The sequence below is a fragment of the Nothobranchius furzeri genome, chromosome 11 (assembly GCF_043380555.1).
Source record: "Nothobranchius furzeri strain GRZ-AD chromosome 11, NfurGRZ-RIMD1, whole genome shotgun sequence".
Taxonomy (NCBI): Eukaryota; Metazoa; Chordata; class Actinopteri; order Cyprinodontiformes; family Nothobranchiidae; genus Nothobranchius; species Nothobranchius furzeri.
Window position 1 is genome coordinate 70760252 of NC_091751.1, and position 7947 is coordinate 70768198.

Here is a 7947-nt window from a genome sequence, read left to right on the forward strand (position 1 = left end):
TGGATCATTACCACCATTTCAATGATTTTTCCATCAGAGGGAGATTAGAGATCAGTCAGTAATTACTGTGTAACTACACTGAGGGATCTAGTTTCCTCTTCGTTAGAAGGGTTTCACAACAGCAGTTTTCAGTGATGAATTCCTGACATTAAGGAGCAGTTAACAGTTTCCAGCACCTCAGCTTTGAGGCAACTAAAAACATTTTTAAAGAAGCTTGTAGGCAGGCTGTCCAGACAGCAGGTAGAGGCATTTAGGGCCTTTACTACGTCATTCAGTGTTTTAGTACTAATCGGGGTGAAAGTTGGCACTCTGGCCATGTTGTTGCTGCGTGGTTGTGTCAGTGGTCTGGTTGTGTTCGCTGATGGAGAGGAATGAATGGCTGATCTGATGTTTGTGATTTTTCATTGAAGAAGGATGCAAACTCATCACATCTGGTCTGAGATATGAAGTCCGGGGCTAACTGTGCTGGGAGGTTAGTTAGCCTCTAGACAGCAGCAAACAGAACACGGGAACTGTTAATATTATCATTGATGACTTTTGAGAAAAAGGCTTGTCTCGCCTTTTTTATCTCCACGTTATAAGTACGCAGCTGCATTTTGAAGGTCTGACAGTGATCTGGTTAGATTACTTTTCCTGAATCGGCGCTCTGCTTTTCTACATTCTCGCTTTTGATTAGTAACAGATCTAGTGAACCTCCATGGAGCTTTCTGTTTGCCTGAAGTTAGTTTGACCTTTTCAGGTGCGATGGCGTCAAGGACTCGAGTGTTTTGGAGTTGAAACTGGCTAAAGCGTGAACCAACGCAGCTGGATGTTGGACGCGTTGATAAGTTCATCTGTTCGGTAAAAGCTGATTCAGTGTGGTCACCTATGACCCTTTGTTAGTGAACAACTGTAGATTGAAGTGTAGCAGGTGAGACTGATATAGATAGGCCCACATCTTTAACAACAACGTTGGACACATCAACGTCCCAAGTTAAGATTAGGTCGAGAGGGTGGCTCTGCTCGTGTGTTTGAGCATGGACGATTTAAGGTCAAGCAACTCAAGCATATCAAGGAGGTATTCCGCAGATTTGCTGGTAGCATTATCATCATAAACATTAATGTCAACGCTTATCGTGAGGTGAGCGTAATCCATAGTGATGACAGAAAGGAGCTCAGTAAAAGGGTCTGTGGAAGCTCTAGAAGGCCCTGGTGCTCTGTAAATGACGAGCATTAATATCTTAGATGTACCTTTAACTTCGAAGCAGAGATATTCAAAGAGTCATAGTAGCAACACATTCACTGTTTACAAATAAATGCGTCTCTGAAGATAGAATTAGATGGATTAGGTGGATAGGGAGGGGGAAATCTGACTCATCTCACGGATGGATAAGGTCTTACGGTGGCCCCGGCGAGCAGAGGGGGGAGGAGGAAGGGCGTAGAGCTGTGAGGCTGTTCGTAATCTTCATGTTTGGGAACATTCAGTGTGTTATCAGCAGCTGTAGCTTGGCTGGTGTGACGTGGTGGTTCGTGAGAGTAGGAAGATGGTGCTGAAGATGGTGTAGTCCCTACACCCCCAGCAGGTCCCTGAGGTTCAGTGATCAAAGCCTACTGGTTGTGCAATGCACCAGGCTAAAGGTCAAAGGTGACAGATCATCTGCTGCTGTGGCCCCCAGACTCTGGACCTCTCTCCCCCTGAGCCTGAGATCAGTGGACTCAGTGGTCTCCTTCAAAAAGCAGCTGAAGACTCACCTGTTCAAGCTGGCTTTTGTATGACCTTCTTCACCTCTCTCTCTTTATTCTGCTCTCCCCACCTATTCCACCTTCCTCAGGATCCACTGATTTCCCTCTTTCCTGTTCACTCTCTCTCTTTCTTTACATTTTTAATCACAATTGTCTATTTGTGCTCATTTTAAATGTATTTTTTAACCATTTTCTAAATTCTTTTGTATATTTTTACTTCTTTTTTTTTGTGAAGCGCCTCGTGATTTTTATCTTGAGAGGCGCTATAGAAATGATCTTTTCTTCTTCTTCTGCCTGCTGAAGGCATTTCTCACGCCTTTCCTTGTTGGGGGAAGTAGAAACACGGAGCACGTGAGCTAGGTTGGAGGTGAAAAGTTAAACTCCAGATTAGGGGTGGGCAATATAAACAGTATAAGGTAGAAAATAATGATATAAAATTGGGTAATGATAGGTTTTTGGCTCTACCGCGATAACACATGATGTCACTAAGATGTGCACCCGCGCCGACATTGGAGCAACAGAGTGGCGGTGACTGGAAGCTTGTAGCGGGAGGAGGAGGAGGAGCATCCTACACTTTTTGGACGTCTTTTTTCTGCTGCAACATGTTTTCCACATGAGGATCTTTTAAAGCATGTCATTTTATATCAGAATCAGAAATCAGAATCAGAAAAGGTTTATTGCCATTGTCAGTGAACAAGCAGTTCACAAACTAGGAACTTGTTTCGGTACTAATGTCTTCGTCTTCGTCTTCCTCCGCTTATCCGGGTCCGGGTCGCGGGGCAGCATCCCAACTATGGAGCTCCAGGCCGTCCTCTCCCCGGCCTTGTCCACCAGCTCCTCCGGCAGGACCCCAAGGCGTTCCTGGACCAGATTGGAGATGTAACCTCTCCAACGTGTCCTGGGTCGACCCGGGGGCCTTCTGCCGGCAGGACATGCCCGAAACACCTCCCCAGGGAGGCGTCCAGGAGGCATCCTGACCAGATGCCCAAATCACCTCAACTGGCTCCTTTCGATCCGGAGGAGCAGCGGTTCTACTCCGAGTCCCTCCCGAATGTCCGAGCTCCTCACCCTATCTCTAAGGCTGAGCCCGGCCACCCTACGGAGGAAACTCATTTCGGCCGCTTGTATCCGCGATCTCGTTCTTTCGGTCATTACCCAAAGCTCATGACCATAGGTGAGGATTGGGACGTAGATCGACCGGTAAATCGAGAGCCTGGCTTTCTGGCTCAGCTCCCTCTTCCCCACGACAGATCGGCTCAGCGTCCGCATCACTGCAGACGCCGAACCAATCCGCCTGTCGATCTCCCGATCCCTCCTACCCTCACTCGTGAACAAGACCCCGAGATACTTAAACTCCTCCACATGAGGTAGGACCTCTCCCCCGACCCGGAGGTGGCAAGCCACCCTTTTCCGGTCGAGAACCATGGTCTCAGATTTGGAGGTGCTGATCCTCATCCCAGCCGCTTCACAATCGGCCGCGAACCTACCCAGCAAGAGCTGAAGGTCAGAGCTGGATGAAGCTAGGAGGACCACGTCATCCGCAACAGCAGAGACGAGATTCTCCTGCCACCAAACTCGACACACTCCACACCACGGCTGCGTCTAGAAATTCTGTCCATAAAAGTGATGAACAGAACCGGTGACAAAGGGCAGCCCTGGCAGAGTCCAACCCTCACTGGGAACAGGTCCGACTTACTACCGGCTATGCGGACCAAACTCACGCTCCTCTGGTAAAGGGACTGAATGGCCCTTAACAGAAAGCCACCCACCCCATACTCCTGGAGCGTCCCCCACAGGGTGCCCCTGGGGACACGGTCATAAGCCTTCTCCAAATCCACAAAGCACATGTGGATTGGTTGGGCAAACTCCCATGCCCCCTCCATCACCCTTGCAAGGGTATAGAGCTGGTCCACAGTTCCACGGCCAGGACGAAAACCACATTGCTCCTCCTCTATCTGAGATTCAACTATCGATCGGACCCTCCTCTCCAGTACCTTGGAGTAGACCTTTCCAGGGAGGCTGAGGAGTGTGATCCCCCTATAGTTGGAACACACCCTCAGGTCACCCTTCTTAAAGATGGGGACCACCACCCCGGTCTGCCACTCCCTAGGAACTGCCCCCGATGATCACGCAATGTTGTAGAGACGTGTCAACCATGACAGCCCTACAACATCCATAGCCTTGAGATACCCAGGACGAACCTCATCCGCCCCCGGGGCTCCGCCGCTGTGTAGTTGTTTGACTACCTCAGCAACTTCTGCCCCCGAGATCGGACAGTCCATCTCCAGGCCTCCCAGCTCTGGTTCCTCCTCGAAATGCGCGTAGGTGGGATTGAGGAGCTCCTCAAAGTATTCCTTCCACCGTCCGACTATAGCCTCAGTTGACGTCAGCAGCTCCCCATCCCCACTGTAAACAGTGTGAGCGAGTTGCTGCCTTCCTCTCCTGAGGCGCCGGACAGTTTGCCAGAACCTCTTTGGAGCCGATCGATAGTCTTTCTCCATGGCCTCACCAAACTCCTCCCACGCCCGAGATTTTGCCTCGGCAACTGCCACTGCTGCACCCCGCTTGGCTATCCGGTACCTGTCTGCTGCCTCCGGAGACCCACAGACCAGCCACGCCCTGTAGGCCTCCTTCTTCAGCCTGACGGCTCCCTGAACCTCTGGTGTCCACCAGCGGGTACGGGGGTTGCCACCACGACTGGCACCGGCCACCTTACGACCACAGCTAGCAACAGCCGCCTCGACAATCGCAGAGTGGAACAAGGCCCACTCGGACTCAATGTCCCCCACTGCTCTCGGGACGCTGTCAAAGCTCTGCCGGAGGTGGGAGTTGAAGACCGTCTTGACAGGTTCTTCTGCCAGGCGTTCCCAGCAGACCCTCACTATGCGTTTGGGTCTGCCAGGTCTACGCGGCATGTTCCCTTGCCATCTGATCCAACTCACCACCAGGTGGTGATCAGTTGACAGCTCCGCCCCTCTCTTCACTCGGGTGTCCAAAACATACGGCCGCAGGTCAGATGATACGACTACAAAATCTATCATCGACCTGCGACCTAGGCTGCCCTGGTACCAAGTGTACCGGGGCAGCCTTATGTTCGAACATGGTGTTCGTTATGGCCAAACTGCGGCTTGCACAGAAGTCCAATAACAAAACACAGCTCGAGTTCTGATTAGGTGGGCCGTTCCTCCCAATCACACCCCTCCAGGTCAAGCTGTCATTGCCCACGTGAGCATTGAAGTCCCCCAGCAGGACAATGGAGTCCCCTGATGGAGCACTATCTAGCACTCGTCCCAGGGACTCCAAAAAGGGTGGGTACTCTGAACTGATATTTGGTCCATAAGCACAAACAACAGTCAGGACCCGTTCCCCGACCCGAAGGCGCAAGGAAGCTACCCTCTTGTCCCCCGGGGTAAACCCCAACACACAGGCAGAGAGTCTCGGGGCTAACAAAAAGCCAACCCCAGCCCTCCGCCTCTCACCCGGAGCAACTCCAGCAAAGTAGAGTGTCCAACCCCTCTCCAGGTCTCGGGTTCCAGAGCCAATGCAATGTGTCGAGGTGAGTCCGACTATATCTAGCCGGTACCGCTCAACCTCTGCCACAAGCTCCGGCTCCTTCCCCGCCAGCGAGGTGACGTTCCATGTCCCAAAAACTAGTTTTCTTGTCCGGGGATTGGACCACCAAGGCTCCCGCCTTGGTCTGCCACCCGATTCACATTGCACCGGACCCTTCATGTTCCTCCTGCGGGTGGTGGGTCCACAGTTGGACGAGCCCATGTATCCGGTTCGGGCTGGGCCCGGCCGGGCCCCATGGGCGAAAGCCCGACCACCAGGCGCTCGCTCACGGGCCCCAACCCCAGGCCTGGCTCCAGGGTGGGACCCCGGTAACCCTCCGGGCCGGGTACTCCGACTCTTCGTTTTAACCGCCATGAAAGATCCTTCGAACCGTTCTTTGTCTCACCCTTCACCTAAGACCAATTTGTCATGGGAGACCCTACCAGGGGCACTAAGTGCCCAGACAACATAGCTCCTAGGATCATTAGGGCACTCAAACTCCTCCACCACGATAAGGTGACGGTTCAAGTTTCGGTACTAATGTGCTACATATAACATGAATAATAAATTTCAAAAATAGAATAAGTAGAATAAAATATAATAAACTAGCATAAAACATTCAGCTATAAAAAAGGCAGGTAATGGTAACATGGCCGGTAACGTGACGTTGTGTCAAGTACCGAAGACGAGCATGGTTGTGTGTTTATAAGCTGTTCACAAGTCTAACGGCAGATGGAAAGAAGCTGTTCTTATGGCAGGAGGTTCTGGTCTGGATGGACCGTAACCTCCTGCCTGAGGGAAGCGGCTCAAAAAGTCTGTGTCCCGGGTGCGAAGGGTCAGCTGCTATCCGACCTGCACGCCCCCGAGTTCTGGAGACGTACAGGTCCTGGAGAGATGGAAGGCTGCAGCCAATCACCTTCTCAGCGGAGCAGGAAAATCGTGCTTAAGGATTTCTGACTCCCTTCTCCTGATATTAGGATGTGACAGTGTGAGCGTCCTGTCACTGTGACCCGATTGATCATGCGCCCTGGCTACTTGGCCAAGGGGACGTCCCTTTGGCTGACTGGTCAGCGCGCGTGACTCTCACCGGGAGTCTGGGGATCGAATCCCGCCCGGGCCCTCGTTTATCCACCTTGCCACAATTAGCACCAATGTGATTAACGAGGTTTTTGGCTGCCGGGTGTTTAGCTGCTATTCTATCTGTGATATCAGGAATCGTGTCCTTGGTGAAACTATAAGTAAAGTTCACATATTTCATGTGAAAGTCGCCCGTTATCAGAGTCCAAATCTCATCAGAACTCTTCTGCTGTTGGTTCTGGTTTCTCACCCTGCTCTGGGACGAAGAGGTCGAGAGCGTCTCCCGATCCGGCTGGTTCAGCAGCGGCGTAAGTCTGTTTTACAGCTGAAGGCCTGTTTGATGGGATGTTCCTCTGGTGTCCCTCGTTTCGCCAGCCTGTCGATGTTGTGTGCTGCTCTGTTCATTATGAGGTCATGAAGGTAACGCTGGCCAGCCATTTCCATCCGTGATGTCATGGAGTTTACCGCCTCTTGTTCCCCATGGAGCTGACTTCACCAAGGGTGTTCCAGGGAGGGGTGCTCGGAGACTTATTGAGAGGCACGGCGGTGCTGACCAACTGTGGATCATCCGGAGTCCTGCGACCTTCGACCAGAGGAGGTGGGAGGGTGTCGTTATCTCCAAACTGATCATTTGTCTCCCAGTTGAATTCTAGACCAGAAATACACAAAGAACTACAGGAAGTTCTCACCCATCATTTTCGTGGTCCTAACACACTCATATACACACACACACGCACGCACACACACACACACACACACACACACACACACACACACACACACACACACACACACACACACACACACACACACACACACACAGTGGATTCAAATGTGAAGTGAACGTACACGGGCACATCAGAGAGACTATGTTAGCCCCTCCCATACCCACACATACTACAAAGCAAGTCTTAATGTTGTCTAATTCAACTATATGAAATCACTGGTGCAACTATGTTAAAGGTGCAGTATGTAGGGATCAAGTGAGAATTTGACAGTGAGAAAATCCCAAAAGAGTCTGATGTTTCAGTCATTTAGGAAGGAAGTTTCTACTGAAACATGTTTCATATCCCACTGCCAGCTGGATTGTATGTTTTTCTCCTAAAACAAAGGATGGACGTAACTACTGTTTACCATCAGTGAGTGTGGGGGGCGTGTCTCCTGGGAGCTAACGCTGCAGCGCCCACTGTTGTAATTTGACGACGGCCGGCAAAAAGCTCCAGAGTTGTTTAAAGTGGTTGCAGTGACCACATTTCACCACAGGATGCCATTTTTACTTAATTTCTACATAATGCACCTTTAAACATGTTTCTATTCTTTTACCGGAGGCTGTGGTTGGTGGATGGGGAGCCTGGCCTAAGAGGACCAGGCTAAACACAGATGTGCAGCACTCCTGCTGATGCCACGGCCGTCAGACGTGATGTTGTTGGTTAAGTCGGTGGTTCTGAGGAGAAGACAGCCCCACATGCCCGATCTCACCTCTCTAACTGCAGAAGAGGAGCTCCAGATAAAAGTTCTACAAAGCTGTCCTCTTTCAGGGGTTTTAGATCATGGAAAATTTCAATTACCATTTAAAAAATTCTCAACACAAGTAAC